The sequence below is a fragment of the Hipposideros armiger genome, unplaced genomic scaffold, assembly GCF_001890085.2.
Source record: "Hipposideros armiger isolate ML-2016 unplaced genomic scaffold, ASM189008v1 scaffold_480, whole genome shotgun sequence".
Taxonomy (NCBI): domain Eukaryota; kingdom Metazoa; phylum Chordata; class Mammalia; order Chiroptera; family Hipposideridae; genus Hipposideros; species Hipposideros armiger.
In genome coordinates this window covers 1,272,373-1,289,136 of record NW_017731830.1, presented here as the reverse complement: position 1 = coordinate 1,289,136, position 16,764 = coordinate 1,272,373, and the positions used below count along the sequence as shown (strand labels likewise).

The window sequence follows — 16,764 nt, the reverse complement described above, 5'->3', positions numbered from 1 at the left end:
CGCCATCTCCCACAGAAAGCAAGATGGAGACGGGTGGAGAGCAGATCTAGGGGGACAGATGGCAGATTCTTGGCACACATGTGCTGAGTGTAAAGCATCAGTGAGACGTGCAGGGGGAGAGGTCAAGCAGGGGACTGACGTGGACGGGAGCGGAGAGGAAATCCCCACTTTGACCAGAAAGGCAGCCTGGCACTCTGCACGGCTGGGGGCCCAACCCAGGTGCCCAGAGGATTAATGGCGGATCCAAGGAGAGGGGAGATTCCCACGTCATGCTCACAGAACCTGAGAGGCCTGGCCAAAGAGACACTTGGGGAGGTCAGGACAAGCAGAGAGAAGAATCGAGCCGAGGATGAGGTTGGAAGAGAGTGCGGAAGCGCAGAAATGGGGTAGGGTGGGGGAGGAAGATAACTCCATACAACCCCAGAAGCACTGGTGTCAAGAAACTGCTGCATCGAAAAGCAAATGTGGCTCAATGTGGCACCAGCCCCCAGGGAAGTTCCAGCCACACAGTCAGGCAGCCCGACTCCCCACTCCCCCCGCCAGGCAAGCCCCCCCACCACTCCCTCCGGAGCTGAGGGCCCTCTTCTTGGGCCTTTGATTTCACAACTCCCCCTCCCACTCAGGTTAAGCTTCATCAAGCATCTACTGTTTGCCAACCACTAATTCTGCATCGCTCTATGGTGTGATGTGATGGTTTTAGATCTGGGAGGCTTTGGGGAACGCGCTGAGGACCCGAGAAAACTGGGAACACCAGGGAGACCCCCCCCCTCCCTTTCCATATGAGTTTTTCATAAGCTTTGTGGAGCCTCGAATTTCACCATTAAAGATTCATTCCTTTGGCTTAAGGCTTTGATCCTCTATTAAATGTAAATCTTGCTGGCAAGCTGATGGTGTTTGGGGGATGAGGTCATACATTAAGCCTTATCTGTCACTGACACCTCAATGAGAGTGAGTTGACAGTCTTTTCAAGAACCAGCTTTAATAAGGGAGAAGGGAGATAAATGTAAAGGTTCTGGGGGACTCAGCAGCAGAGGGAGAGCCACTCAAGGAGATAGAATCGGAAACTCGCATTTATTGAGGCATTATGCTAATCAGAGGGAGAAAAATAGGTACCTTTTACTGGCTGCTTAAATGTGTCAAGTTCCATGCTGTGCTTTTCACATGTGGGGAATAATTTAGTGTGGTATCTGTTTGCATTTTGTTTTCATTGCTGAAGGAGGCTCAAAAGATCAAGAGAGATCTTCCTCGCCTCCTCTTAAAAATTAGGAGCCAAGCTTTGGTGTTTTGGGCACTGTGCTCCTCGATGCCCCTTTATGTGATAAAACGGTGGGCAAAAGGTCTCATCTCACGTAACGGGAGTCTGGAGGTGGGAGCCTCCAGGGTGAGTGGTGTCCTGGGGACCTGCCTCTCTCCTTCCGGCAGCTCTGCCATGCTCAGTGGTTTCCTTGACCCCTTGAGCTTGCCCCTGGGTGGTCACAGGGTCAGAGCTGCTGTTTCACTCATCAGGACACTAGGACAAAAAAGAGGGAGTTTTCTCTTCTGTGTCTCTCTAATAACTGAGGCCTCGGTCCCCTCCCAACTCACTGCTCTGACATGTTTTAGGGTATGACCATGATGTTCTTGGCCCAAGATGGCAGCCTCTACATTCCAGGCAGCAGGATGGGAAAACGGAAGGAGAAGAAAAAGAAACCAGCAGGCATGAACTGTCCATCAAAGAAGGTTCCCCGAAGCTTTCACGCACCTTATCCACCTAGGTGCCTTTGGCCAGAACTCACCACACAGCTACCCCAGGTGCAAGGCAGGCTGGTAAAAGAGCCTCGTTCTGGGCATCCGCTCGGACAGCTGAGCATTCCATTGGCACGAAAGGTGGAGAAACGATTGTGGAGACAACTAGCATCTCAGTCCAAGGGCCAAAAACACAAATGAGGAGACGTCCCGGGGGCACCCCTTGCCCCAGTTTTGTTTAGGAGGCGGAAGTTCACTAATGGGGAGGGGACACAGGCTGGGGGGACGCAGTGCTGGTGGTGAAGAGGCAGGTTCAGCACTGGCTTCTCTGTAACAGGGAGGGGCTGGAGGGATAAGATGTTCACAAGGGGTAGAACTAGTATCCAGTTTGAACACAGATTCCTGTAGGATACCAGGGAGGTTGGACAAGGTGCTGAGGCCTTTACAGCACTGGCAAAAAGCCCTGTGGTCACACCTGTAGCTCGAGGAAAACACAGGAGCAGGGAGGAGCATCCCTGGGTCCTTGGAGAGCACAAGGGCTGGGAGACAACGCAGGACAGAGCATCAGTGACTCTGGTGGCCCCCCCAGGACTGAGATTGAGGCCCCTCCCCCATTTTTAAGGACCAGCATAAGTTCCCTAGATTTTGTATGTCTTTGGGGATTGGTGGGAAATGTCCCTAAACATGCCTGTGATTAAATGTCTCAACACTCTAGCTAGTGGGGGCATAGAGCCAGATTCAATTTAACTTAGTACAAAGAAAGTATTTTGGCATTCGTTGCATTTGAACGCCACAGAGCAAGTTCATAGCTGCTCATTTATATCACTGTCACAGGCAGTTACAGAGGTCTTATGAGGTTGGCGTTACTTCCCGTGCATTACAGGTGAAGAAACTGAGGTTCTGAGAGGTGGAGCCACTTGTACAAAACCGAATGGCTTGGCCACGATTCATACCCCGAGCTCTCTGACTCCAAAGCCAACGCCCTGACCGGGAGCATCTTGAAGGTAAAGGAAGAATAAACTTGTAAAGGAAAAGTTAGCAACTCCACCATATTGTCAGTAGCCAGTCAGGATGCTGTCTGGAGACAGGTAAACATAGAGGGTTGCAAGTGACAGACGTAAAGCTGGCGTAAGCAAAATGACAACCATAATAAGAAATTCATTGGTTTACAATTCTAGGAAGTCCACCTGTCGTCTGGTGTTACTTACGGATGGATCCAGGCTGTCTGTTCCCAAATCTCAGGTTCCCTTCCAAACATGTTGGTTCCAACCATAAGCATGCCAGCGCCACGTGGCAATAAGATGGCACCCAGCAACTCCAGGCTTATATCGTACTAGACATGTTTTCTGCAGTAGTTCCCTCTCTTTGAACTGGATAAAGTCATGTGCCCATCCCTGAACCAATCACGGAAGGCAGGAAAACAGAAAACGAAGAGCTGAGTCCTGTCACCCCCTCTGGACTGAGAGTAGGACAAGGTAACTCCAAGGGGAAATCGGGGTGATTTTGCCGGAGGAGGGAAATGGATGTGGGCGTACAGCAGCAATCCATGTTCACCGCAGAGGACAAAGTAAAGCCAAAAAGTACGTGCGCACACACACACCTACACACACACGAGCTGCAAAGATCAGCAAATCAGGCCCCACCGGTTCTGGGCCCAGCAAAGTGAAGCAATGTGAGTGCCGAAAGCCACTTGGCAGAACCCACTCTCAGAAGTCCCCCTTCTGGCCCTTCCTCCCACAGGCAGAAGGAACGTGAACCTGACATCCCCCTTAACATCTGGCAGAAGGCAGGCGCGCTAGGAAATGGAGCGTGGGGACAGCCATTCCTGCCCCCGACCCAAGAGCCATCAAACTGGCGGTTTGGGCATATTCCAAGGTGCGATTATGACACGGTAATAGAAACACACCCGGATAGGGCGGCATGCACGCTCGATTGTGTGGCGGAAAAGGTGTCCCTGTTCCAAAGCATCTGCCGCCCTGGAAACGACAGCAACAAGACTTAAGCCGGCAGGCTGCTTCTGTAACCTGTACATGTAACTCAGTCAAGTGGCATCATGGAAGGCATGGGACATGTCTGTGTCATTTCCCCAAATAAGCAGATTTCACACGATTGCATCGAAACACAGTGTGACACTCTGCCTCCTCAGACCGTGCCCCATCGCCTCTCTGCCCTCACTGAGTGGGGGTGCCTCCCATTTTTGGAGCCCACACACACCTCTTTCTCTGCAAGGATTCTCCCAATGTTCACTCTGCTTCTTCCCGGATCCCTGGTGCCTCTGACACCCAGACCCCAAAAGCCAGATTTCCCCCAAGCTGGAATTCTCAGACTCCAGGTTCTCGGAAGACGTAGGTAGCACTGCTGAAAACAACAAATGGGAATAATGTCATTCACTGGCCTAAGCCAAAAAGAATAGTCCGTCTCTGGCAAGTGTTCAGAACCTCCGGACAAGGGTTTCTATGCTAACGTCGCTCTTGGCTTCCTCCCTTCTTTCCTGCTTTCAGATGCTCCTGGCTTCACGCTCCCCATCTGCCTGTCTTTATGACGGCATTTGCAGTATTTGCACAAGCCAACTCAAGTTCTTCCTGGAACGAAGTGGCATGCACGGAAACAAGCAAATTCTCCTGGAGCCCTCCTTCCTCTCAGGGAGCCGCCATATCCTCAAGATGCCCAAGCTAGAAAGACAGCTGCCATCCATCTCACCTCCCTCTCTTCACCCCCATCCTATGAACCAGTATGACTGTCCTCATACCTAGATATTCATCAAACCCATTCTGAACTCTCCATCCTCGCTGCTGCTGCCCGAAAAAGCTGTTTAATGCGCCTCCCTCCCTTTCCAGTTTTGTATTCTTTCGCTCCATCTTCAATACCGATGCTGCTGGGGTCCCCAAACTCCCATCCATCATGCTCTTCTCTGCTTCCAGTTCCCCATGCCCCTATCACCCACAATCACGTGTTCCTGCTCCTCCAATAAGCTGTGAGAGGAGCATCACAAGTAATTTTTGGCCAACAGCAACTAACATGCCAATGTTTGTGAATGGCTTTCCTTTTTCTGTATAAATTTCAACAGGCTGAATAAGGATGGAACAGGCGTACTTAGCATGGGTGTACACAGCCTCCCCTTTCCCTGTTTCCCAAGTATATTCGCTCCCTTAGGGCTGCTGTAAAAAAGTACCACCGACAGGGTGGCCAAAACAGCGACATTTATTTTCTCACAGGTGTAGAGGCTGCAAGTCTGAGATCAAGGCGTCAGTAGGACTGGTTTCTTCTGAGGCCTCTTTAGTTTGTAGATGGCTGTCTTCTCTCTGTGTCTGTCATATTCTCCTCCCTCTGTGCATGTCTGTGACAAATTTCCTCTTATTACAAGGACACCAGTCATACTGGATGAGGGCCCATGCAAATGACCTAGATTCAGTTAATGACCTCTGTAAAGGCCCCATCTCCAAATATAGTCACATTCAGAAGTACTGGAGGTTAGGGCTTCAACATAGGAATTTGGGGGTGGGAGGCACACCATTTGTCCCCTAACACAAAGGGTATCCTGTGATTGCAAATACATTTCCTGCCTGTCCATCTCACAGTCCCTCAGCAACAGGAATGAGTCCTCTTCCGCTGTAGGGAGGCTCAGACCATCTTGTCTAGTAAAAGAAGACGGGGTAGGGCAAGAGAGGGAGGGTGGTGTTGGGAGGCGGGTGCTATGGAGTCCCACAAGGATGATAGAAGACTGGGGGGCTGGCGGGGGGAATACAGGAAGAGTTTCGTGACGTTGCTGGGAACTAGGTGTTTGCATCTTCTTCATTGTTTCTGAGAAATGTGAACAAAGTCATTCCCCCCCACCCCACTCCCATTTGGGTGTTATACTTGAAACTCAGCAAGGCAAGTACAAGGCACACAATAAAAAGAACTCCAGATCTCTTAAGGAGACCATTCAATACAGCACATGCTGTGCTCTGTGTCTGGCTGCCCCACCAGCCTCCCTTCCAGTGACAGTTGTGTCCCACACTGGTTCCTTGGGGAGCCATTTACCTTGTGGTTAGAACCCAGGTTGCAAAAAAAAAAAAAGTGCATCTTTAAACACCAGACCCCCGCTTGGCTCAGAAAGGACTTCGTGGACAGTGGCACTGATGGCGGGACGTGGATGTCAGCCCCCGTCTCGTGCTCTCTATGCCAGCGAGCGGAAGGCTGAAGTGGCTGGGCCATTTAACTTGTGCCCACTCTGTCCCGCCTATGTCCCCATCTCTCACTTGCTGAGCATGAAGACTCGAATTAGATTACATCAAAATGCATGGACGGTTTGATTCCATAGTGAACCGTTTGAGCTATTTGGACGTAATATCTACGGCTGGACTGTGTTTCTTAGACCTCAACTCCGCTTCAAGCTCCAAGCCTGATGGGTCCAGGATTTACAAGGACTGTGACAACCTCATCTTTTCACTTACTTGCTGGCTAGACAAAAGGCTGCAGACACGGCCAGAGAGCTGGGCTTTGTGCATATGCCTCGGCACACCGAGCACACCGAGCACATCAAGAGCGTGTCCATTCTAAGGGCTGCAGCTTATTACCTCACTTTTGCATCCTGACACATGCTGAACTCTGGCCAACTGTCCAAATGTTCCTCCCTCTGGGATTTTAACTAGTTGGTACCAGACGCTGAGGCCACGTGACAATGTGAATAGGGTATCATCGGTATCCCTGGCTGGGCAGGGGACACTGACCTCAAAACGCAACGTTTCTGATTAACTGTATTGGCACATGTGGCTTAGGCTTAGAGCCACACCTAGCCTGCCTCCTAGTCTATCTCTAAACCTTGAAAAGCAAGGACGAAAGAAGTGCTGAGGAAAAGACGTTTTGTCACCATCATCATCAGTCGAAAGAGCTGACACCAACAGATGATGAAAGAGGCCAAGTTTGACTTTTTCTAGAAAGATCACAGGTTGGGTTTCTTTTTAGGACAAAACCCATAAAGATAGAAAAATGTACTGCAAAGAAACAGGCTTCAGCAAAAACGAGTGTAGGTCTTTTTCGGAGCCTCTTGGACAAGACTGCATGGCAGGGAGTCAAAGAGACGCTTTGGTGCGGAGTATCTTCCAAATGGCTTTCTGGCAAATACAGACCGACTCAGTGACTGGTGGAGGTCCCTCTGGCAGCTCTCCCACTCTGCTCCACCGAGAGGCAAAGCTAAGAAAACCATCAAGGGTGGATAGCAGCAGTGAGGATGTCACCATCTTCCTAAGAGCTTATAGAATACTTTGGAAACTGGTATAAAAAGGAGGCCAGAGCGATGCCATTTTGGTGGGAACATCCGACAAATTTAACAATATCTGTTAAAGACGTGTTAAATGCATCTCTTTCCAAAGTCTATAAGGACACATTTCTGAGAAAAAGAAATACAAAGGACTCTTATATATGAGATGATAGCTTTCTCTCCAAAGAGAAGTGCCACTTCAAACTACATGTGATGCCACTGTCACCTACCAGAGAGACAAGGATTGTAAAGTTTGGTCATATCTTGTGTGAGGAGGAAAAAAATCTCTTTCCCACAGTATTATTGATGGAAGAATAAACTGCTATAACCTCTATGATGAGGAATTTGTCAATACCGATCAAAATTACAAAAGCTCATACATGGCCTTTGATCCAGCAAATTTGCTTCCAGAAAATTATTCCATAGCTATACCTTCATAGGAGAAAAATGATGTATGTCCACGGTTATTCATTGCAGCATGGTTAATAAAGACAAAAGAATAGAAGGAACCTACATTTACACCAAAGGGGGGACGCGGTCTACTTAAATTATATATGGCGGATCCAAACAGTGGGCTGTTACGTAGCAGCGGGAAAAAATTCAGCTTAATTTTATGTACCGATGCGGAAGCATTTCAGGAGATATTACGGCGGTGAGGAAAAAGGAAATTGCATAAGAAAACCTACAGTAAAATGCCTCTCATATAAGACATGTGTGTGTGTATTTATAGAAACGCAGAGAAAAAGGTCTGGCGTGTGACACTATTTCTTGAGGGCAAGTTATTCAAATGAATGTGATTGTTACCTGGGCGCTCCCTCTGGGTACTGATGTTAGAAAATCGCTCTTGGCAAATATTCCTCTAATCACAGATCTTTTGGGAGCTGGCAGAGTCCGACCCCCTTGCTCCACAGGTGAGTAAACCGAGGCCCAGGTGACAGCCAAAGCCTGGAGAAAAGCCCTTCTTGCTGTGAAAAGGTCACACACCAAAAAGGCCCCCGTCTCCATTTAAAACATGCCTTTACAACAATCACTCCACTTTCTCAGATGCCTTCCTATCTGCTTCAGCCTCACCTCCGCCCAGGAAAGCACGTCCCTGTGCTAAACGGAGGTGAGAGAAGGTTTCGCAAAGGGAAACGCTGCTTGGGAAATCAAGCGTGGTCTCTCAAACAGTGGAGGGAGAGACGCACCATCGGTTTAATTCCTATTCATTTGTGGTGCTTATTAGAGTGTCTGAAAATATAAGCTGAGTAATTGGAGCATTAGGACTGATTAATTGAAGTAGGCTTTTGGTGTAAATACACCTGGAGAGATTTTTCAAGGTGGGATTCTCTGCGGAAGATTCGGGGAAATTCAGGCCTCTGAAACGGGAGTAGGATGGGGTGGCAGTTTGAAAGCACGGCTTCAAACGTTTTGATGCTCCTGCTATCAAGAGGTGGGGTCTGTGTCCCCTCCCGTTGGGCTCATGACTCCCCCAACTCATAAAGGATGGCAGAAGGGACATTAGGTGACTTCCAAGGCTAGGTCATCAAAAGCTGGGCAGCTTCCACTCTCTCTTGGAGCCATGAGCTGCCGTAAGAGTCATCTGACCACCCTGAGGCCGCCTTGTTGAAAGGAAGCCCAAGCCACAGGCAGAGACCAGGCCGGGCGCTCCAGGGGACAATCCCAGCCGAGTGACAGACCCGTGAGTGAAGAGGCCTCCGGATGACTCCAGGTCCCACCCGTTCAAGTCACTGCCAGCTCTCCAAACCTTCCCAATTAAGGCCCCATGCAAAGTTGCCCCAGTATTTCCTGTCTGGAGTCCTGACCCACAGAATTTGTGAACGTTATAAAATAGCTTTAAGTCATCAAGTGTGGGGTGGTTTGTTACAGAAATAGACATGTCAAGAGGTAAATGGAGACATGGATCCTGTGACAATAAAGCTGCCCGACTCCACAGAATTCCCTTAACAGAAGGGCTGCTCCAGGAATGCGTGGGACCCCCATGCCAAGCTGATTTCTCACGTCCCCAACTGAGCTGCATTGCTTATCCCTTTACTCTGGGAATAATAACTTATTGTCCCCGCTGACCTGTCTATTCCACCTCCAGGCTAGGCGACCCCAGGCCCCAGAGCGCTCTGCTCCGCACCCTAACCAAGTACCGGGCCGGAAGCCCGTCAGTAGCTCAAGGCCTGTTTGTGGGGCAGAAGAAGGCCTCCACACAGCAAGGCCTCCCTTCTTTGGGGTGTTCATCAGAAAAGAACTGTAGACATTATCTAATTCATCCCTTTTACTTTACCAGGCCCAGAGAGGAGTGAGAGCCCGAGAAGACACAGCTAGTCGAGGAACTGGGACCACGGCCTCCTGCCACCATTCAGCTCACTGCCATCGGGGTGCGTGAGGCCAAGCAGGGCAGCCAGGAGCTCCGGCTCCAGAGATGGACGGCCCTGCTCCAAGATCCCGCCCAGCCGCCCCTGTTGCTGTGCAGTGATGGTTTCACCAGAAGGAACAAAGGGGATTTGACATTCCAGATCCACCAGCCCCACCCTCCGCAAAGAGTAAACAAGTAGACAGAGAGAGCTCTTTCGGGTTTCTAAGGTGTGAGTCCTTGCTGTCAGGCTGTAACTCCCTGTTGTAGGAGAAAGCAGCACAAGAAGCTCTGTGTGTGTGTGTGTGTGTGTGTGTGTGTGTGTGTGTGTGTGTGTGTGTGTGTAGTGGCCTTTTTAAAATGTCAGTTTGGAGGTTTGGTGACAGAACTATAGGGAAAGGGAAGACAGAAAGGGAGCCTGATTCTGGGGACTGGCCCCCGAGAGGCCAGTAGACCAGGGCAGCGGCTCTCCACAGGGCTACTTTGTCCCCAGCAAACCTTTGATCATGTCTCAAGACACTTTTGGTTGTCACGACTGGAGGTTGTGCTGGCATCTGGTGGGTAGAGGCCAGCGACGCCATCAGACACCCAACAATGCACAGGACGTTCCCCTCACGTCAGAGACTATCCGGTTCAAACTGTCCACAGTGCCAAGGCTGAGAAACTCTGGTTAGAGCAAGGACAGCCGTGAGGGGCCGCCTGCCCGTTACCAAGAGCAGGAGTCGGACTGAAGGACCCATCCCGTTGCCAAGGCCCAGGGTGACAACGAGGGGAAGCCTGTCTCTCCACTCTGCTTCTGCTCCCCACTAATTTGCTGCCCACCCCCATTGCTCACCAGCAATGACCCCAGGGCAAAAGTGAGGTCCAGGAGACAGGAAAGGGGACAGGCCAGGATGCACCTGGCGACACAGAAGACACAGTTGTCCCAGCAGAGTTCCCTGGGCCAGAGCTGGGTGAGAGAGGGGCAGGAGACAGTGTAACTGAGTGGGACTCAGCTGATGTCTCTAAAAGCACGAAAGCAGAAGCAACTCTGACCACCCACTAATGACTGTGATTATCGGGCTGCCTACGAGGCGGCTTAAGAAATGATTTGTGAATTTAAATTTTAATTAAGGCAGGAGCCCTTGGGGCCTCCAGAGTTCAAGCATGAAGAAGGAAAATCCACTGCTGGAAAGAGAGGGCTCAGAGGGCCTCACGACCTGGAAGAAGGGTGCATCCTGCCCGCCCGGTGGCCAAGCCGCCGGCAAGGGAGCCCCAGTGTGAGGTCACTAGTGGACACAGGGACCAGGGGTCAGGGCTGGACAATTCAATGGAACTATGCATTTTGGGGTTCTGGAAAGTTCTTTAGATAAAAACATAAAAATAAGAAAAGCATCCAAGTTTTCTCCTGGTTTTGGGGGGTTCTCACCTTTAAAAGCTGTGCTACCCTGCCCACCACACACACCCGGGACCCAGCCTCAGAATTCCTGGGCTCTAGCCTCCTCTTCATCCCTGACAACCCAAGTGACCTTGAACTCTTGTTAATTATGTGGAGTCTCGGTTTCTCCATGTGGGGCTGATATGGACCCTGGTTTCCTCACAGGGCCATTTGGAGCCTCATCCCAAGAGAGATGGAGCACTTTGGAACAGGCAGTCTCTGGCAGGTCCACTCCGCTCACCTGGTTCCCCCGAAGGTCCAGCAAAAGCACCCTTTTACTTCTCAAGGAAGCTCTGGCCAAGAAACACCCAACCTGAGACAAAGACACAGCCCTGCCCACCCCACCTCCCCAAAAGTAGACAACAGTCTCTCTCAGCCTAGAGACACGGGTTCAAGTACTAAGTCCCACATGCAGTTTTGTGTGTGTGCTAAGTAACACAGAACGTCAAATTTACCGTCCTCGCCATGCCTCAGTGCACATTTCAGTCGTATTAAGTGTGTTCGCACTGCTGTGCAACAGCTCTCTAGAACTTTCTCATCTTGCAAGACTGAAACCTGGGAGCATCTGAATCTCAACTCGGCCTTCTGGTAAACTATGGGGTTTTAAGTCTCGATGAGCTTTGTGTGGTTTGCTCGGTGGAAGCACGTGGATATTTTACAACTACTTTTCAGGGTCATTGTATCTCATATAATGGATCTGCCTGTAACAGGAGTTCAGGAAATAACTTTGGTTTCTGTGCTGCGATCCGTTTCTAAGAAACATGGTCTTCCTGGGGGAGACAGTGTGACCCAAAGGCGGCCCGAAGGAGGAGGAACAGCGAGAGGTGGGAGAAAAGGGGGGACCAGGCTTTGTGTTCACAAATACTCCTTCCCAGAAACGAGCCATTTATCAAAGGACCAGAGTCTCGTTTACTGTCAAAACATGAGGGCTAATTACACTTGAAGAACAATGGGCGACAAGAGCAAAAAAGACAGGGCCTGTCCAATTAATGGGGAGAGATGGGGGGCGGGTCTCAAGCATACAGCATTTTGGACATCAGATTGGAATGGTTTAATTAGCCATTGCCGCGAACTCTGGATCGTCTGTTGTTCTAGAAGCCATTAGTCATCTACAGCTTTTCAGCACATTGTTTAGATTCCCCCATTCAACAAATGCATCCTGAGCACCTGTTATGTGGCAAGCACACAGGAGAGGCAGCACAGTCTAGTGGGAGACAGACAGCTCGGCTCACCAATGGGTGTCTCCAGCTCATTCTGCCTACGACCGAGTTCCGTTCTCTCCAACCCCAGGCTCCTCCCCCATGTTCCACATTTCAGGAAAAGGCCCCTCCACCTGTCCAGCCGTTCAGGACAGAAGCCATGGGGTCATCCCTGACTGTATTCTTTCCGCTAGACCCCCAGGTCCCGTTGGTTCTATTGCCAAAACAGCTTGTGCCTCCATCCACCCGCTGCAGGCACAAAGCCGTTACCTGGTCCGAGCCACCAGCTCTTGCTTTGGGTTATTCCAAGAGCCTCTCTTAAGATAAAAAGTGTGTTTTCTGTGTCTGTGCCTGCTTCCCATAGCAGCCCACACGACATCCAGGCGCTCCTTGCAATGGTGGGTGACGCCATGCCATTCCTCAGCTTACAGTCCTTCACCATCTGTCTTCCCTTCGCTCTTAGGCTGGAACCCAGAAGCCCTGACAGCCTCCGGGTCTCCAAGCGCTCTGTCTCGCCCACTCCCACAAGCCATCTCCGGTTACACTCCTGATCCTGCCGAGCTCTGGGCCCACCGAGCCCCTTCCTGCCTCGCTGCTCCCTGCGCACTGGCTCCTCCTCCGTCTGTGCACAAGCTGAGTTCCTTGTCATTGTTCCAGCCTCAGTGGAAATGTCACTTCCTGGCTCCACTGTCTAAGAGGCTTCTCCCAGTGCTTCTCTAGCTCATCACCTATTTATCTCGCGCAGAGCCCTCCCTTCACTGACAACTGTCTGCTGCACTTGGTTTGCTGGACGTCACGTTCCCGTTAGTCAACGGGTGTCCCGACGGAAGGGGCCTTGTCACAGCTGTACACCCAGGGCCCTGCACACAGTAAACGCTCAACTACTAGGTGGCGATAGCAATGATGGTGATGGTGTGCAAGGCACTGTAAGAGCTCAGGAGAGGACGCAAATAATTCTCTGGGTAAGATGGAGCTCTCAATGAAGATGTGTTGTGAGCTACGTTCGAAACCTCCAAGAGGGGTTTTCTGGATTAACAAGGGTAGAGAAGCAGGAGCAGGGTGCAGATAGAGGATTGGTAGATTGGGAGGGTAAAATGTACCACAGCCACAAAGAACTACAGAGCACGTGCAAAGACACAGAGTCACTTCAAAAGAGTGAAACTTCCAGCTAATTCCAGGCACAGTCACCACCTCAGTGATTGGGTGATGGAGGGAAGATGGCCAGGATCATCCCAAATCACAATCAAAATAAAATGAGAGCCAGCTCTCCACTGTCTGGGAGTGGGGGAGCCACACTTAAACCCTAACAGAGACCTGAGGCTGCTCGATGGGGCTTCAGGAGCGATAGCTACCCTTCCCATGGTGTTGGGAGGTGAGGGGGTCTTTTTGCTGCTGAGCCTCATGGGAGAACTGACCTCACCCCATCCCTCTCCAAACAGAGCATCTGGAATCCAGGCTCGGTTTTCCTGGGTCCTGCCATCAGTCTTTCCTTAGTTCTTGCCCACACAGCAAAGCCCAGTGGGCATATGGGCATGTCTGAATCTTGCTTCCTGGTTTTTACTGCAAATTGGCTGGTCAGTCTTAGGTAAGACAACATCAAACGCAGGGCTGGGAAGTAGAAGAACTGAGTCTATGCTAAAGTTCTTGCTTCTACAAAGAAGTCTGGCATTTATCCTTGTATCTGTGGCAGGACGTTAGGCAAAGGGGTGACCTAGATATGACGTGAGAAGGGTCGCCCTGGCCACAGTGCAGAGCTCAGATTGAAAGAAAATGCCCAGAGGCAGAAGGCCTGAGAAATGAGGCGTCTGGGAAGCAGGCATGACAAGGATTTGGGTGATCCCCGGATGTGACAAGTAGAGATGGGAGAGGAATCCGGGGTGACATGCAGACTGTAAGCGGATATCACGGGGTGAACTGAGCCATTAATCAAAATAGGTGACATCATCGAAAGAATGAGTAGGTTCAGGAAACTTCAGAGGCTTTCTCAGTTTTCTTCTTGGACTTCCCTCTCTGAAGGATGTGCACTCCCTCAGGAGTCGGGCTGCGTGGTTTATCTGCAGGATGTGTACCTGCTCTCTCTTGCCTGCTTGCCCCTAGTTAAAAGTATAATCACCGCCCTATTGTCACTGGGCTTGGCAGCCAGGGGACCTGTTTTAACCAACAGAATGTGGGCAGATGTGACACACACACACACATCCAAGCAGGAGCTATCAACATACCCCCATGAGGGTGGCTGTTCCTTGAGAAGACATTCCCCATCCCTGTCCAGGAGAACCCTGGGTGACCAGCAGCTGTGACGTACCATACGCCAGAAACTTACATCTTTGGGGTTTGGGAGGGTTGGGAGGCTAGGCAGTTGTCACTGCAGGAAATGCTGACTGTGACATTTCCAAGGTCTCGGTGTGACTTACCTTCGCTGCCTCCTAATTTGCTCACTGGCGAAGGCAACACTAGATGACTCCAAACTGCTTCCTAGTTCAAAATCATTTTTTTTTTAAGACTGTGTCACTGCTCTAGATTATAGCATTGTTTGGAGGTTCAAACATTTCTTTTTTTTCCCCTTTCCAACGATATAGATTAATTTGGCAAGTTCAACTTACCAAGGTCCAGACTAGCAGCTGACGATGCCAAACGAGCACAGAATGCTTTAAGCTGCTGCAGAAGAACTTCTATTCTGAAGACCCTGAGATTAAAAAAAAAAAAAAAAAAAACTATAGCGCACAAACCTGCCGCCTTCAGCGGCTTTGGTTATTTATACAAGCATTTCCCGATTCAAATTGCATACTCAAATCAAATTTCCCTGGTTTGTGCCTTCTTCAGCAATTACTTAAAGGCAGTTTACCTCTCTCTGGAGGAACATAGCAGAAAGGCCTATAGACAAAATCTCGTTGACTCAGGGAGAGATAAACGAACTCCGGGCCTGGCGCTACAGAAGCCACTTTGTCCACGGGAGGGAGGGAACGCTGATGGGGCCGTCTGGCCGGTTTTCAGCTTCGCTGATGGGAAAGCATTTGCTAAGGAAGAGGGTGAAGCCCCAGAAATTGAAGGACAAGGGTAAGCCTCGGGGGTGGGTGGGGGGTGGGAAGGAAGGGACCACCTTCTCTTCACAGACTTGCTTTTGTGGGGGGGGGGTGCAGGCTGACGGCCTGAGGCTGCTCCCACTCCAATGAGAGTGAGAAAAGTCAAAGGGGAAATGGAGACCAAGATTGTTTCTGCATCAGTAAGTTTCTGGGTCCTTGAAAATTCACCCTAAGCAGGATGAGCCCTACTGCAGATCTATGCGATGGGCAAATTTTAACCTCATTGAACTGTCAACTGGCCCTTAATTCACTTTTCATCACGTGGAAGAATTTCCTCATCCTTCCCCAAAGAAGCATCATTTGTTCATTCATTTACTCCAGGGTGAGCTCTCATTGGTTGGGCTTTGATCACATGTTCATCCTCAAACCAATCACGAGGGCCCAGACAATGCAGTACTCTGATTGGTCAGGTCTGTGTCACATGCCCATTAATTTATTTCCCTACGTACTATTTCTATTACATTTCCTTCTTCACTCAGTCGTTCAGTTAGCTGGATCGTACCTTGATTTGACTGTCTGGCATCTACTGTCTTTTCTCTTAGTAACCACACTCTGGAATTACTTAGAGGGAGAGTTCCCCACTGTTCCCATTACATATTGTAGGGGTGAAGGTGCACTCTGCTCCATTTCCTCCACTCTAGAGTTAGACACATGACACAGACCTGACCAATCAGAACACTGCATTGTCCAGGCCGTAGCAATTGGTTTGAGGGCAGACATGTGGCCCAAGCCAACCAGTGAGGATCCTTCCTAGAACTTTTGCTGGAATTATCAGGGGAGAGGAAGGGAAAATCTATTAACTTGCTGTGAATAAATCAATCAAGATAGGAAGCATTAACATAGACAAAATATCTCTAGTTACAAAAAGTATAGTGGAAAGCAGAGTCAGGGCTGGGATGTCATTCTAGAACCTACCGCTTGCTAAACCTGGAAAACCTTGGGCAACAAACGTGTGTCCGCATCTGAAAGATGAAGACGATAATGGCTACTCTTGTGTGTAATAGGCTGTGAATGTGCCACACCCCTCTCCCATCCAAGTTGCTGGAAGTAAAGGTCTTTGAGATGGTGGAGTTGCAAGATGAAAGCATCCCAGAGCCCCAAGTGACTGTTCAAGAGAAAAGTCAAGGACGGCCACCAGAACCACCTCCAACTGTGATGAAAAGGAGACGTACATCTTTTTTGTAGGAAGCCAGAAATGTGAGGTTTGCTTTCCTGCAGCAAAACAGAGCTTAGCCTGACTAATACAATAATCGTCGCTACAGTCATTCAGATGCCTGGAAAGTTCGTGCTATGAAGTCATTTTGCCAAGATGTGACTTTGAATGAATGGTATGCAGTAACAATGCCAGCAGATGCTAGCTCTCCTGCCCAGCATCTCCCCCCAGGACCCTTCCGTGGGTTGTGTGGATGAGAACATCTGAAACTGAGACTGTTCCTATCGCCCACCATAAGAAGGTGGGGGTTATTAAAGCATCTGAGTGGGTCATCAGGCAAAGATAAGGACCAAGAATCCAACCACAGGAAGAGACAAATCCCGACAAACCGCCCGCGTTAAAGGCACACTGCAAAGGAGGGAGGCAGAGCTAAGTCATATTAAGAATCTACAAGGAACCCAAGACACTAATTCAAAAAGATATCTGCACCCCCATGTTCATTGCAGCGCTATTCACAATAGCCAAGACTTGGAAACAACCGAAATGCCCACCGGTAGAAGACTGGATTAAGAAACTGTGGTACAAACATGGGCCAGTGAAGCAA

General features: G+C 49.9%; 1 long non-coding RNA gene across 1 annotated transcript in view; it reads right to left on the bottom strand.

Moving 5' to 3' along the window:
* Nucleotides 1-16,764, bottom strand: part of LOC109395672 (uncharacterized) — a 226,972-nt gene that overhangs the window by 47,506 nt on the left and 162,702 nt on the right. Inside the window, exon 3 of the long non-coding RNA XR_002126703.1 lies at nucleotides 14,528-14,610. This is a non-coding gene — a long non-coding RNA (uncharacterized LOC109395672). The remainder of the gene's footprint in view (nucleotides 1-14,527; nucleotides 14,611-16,764) is intronic.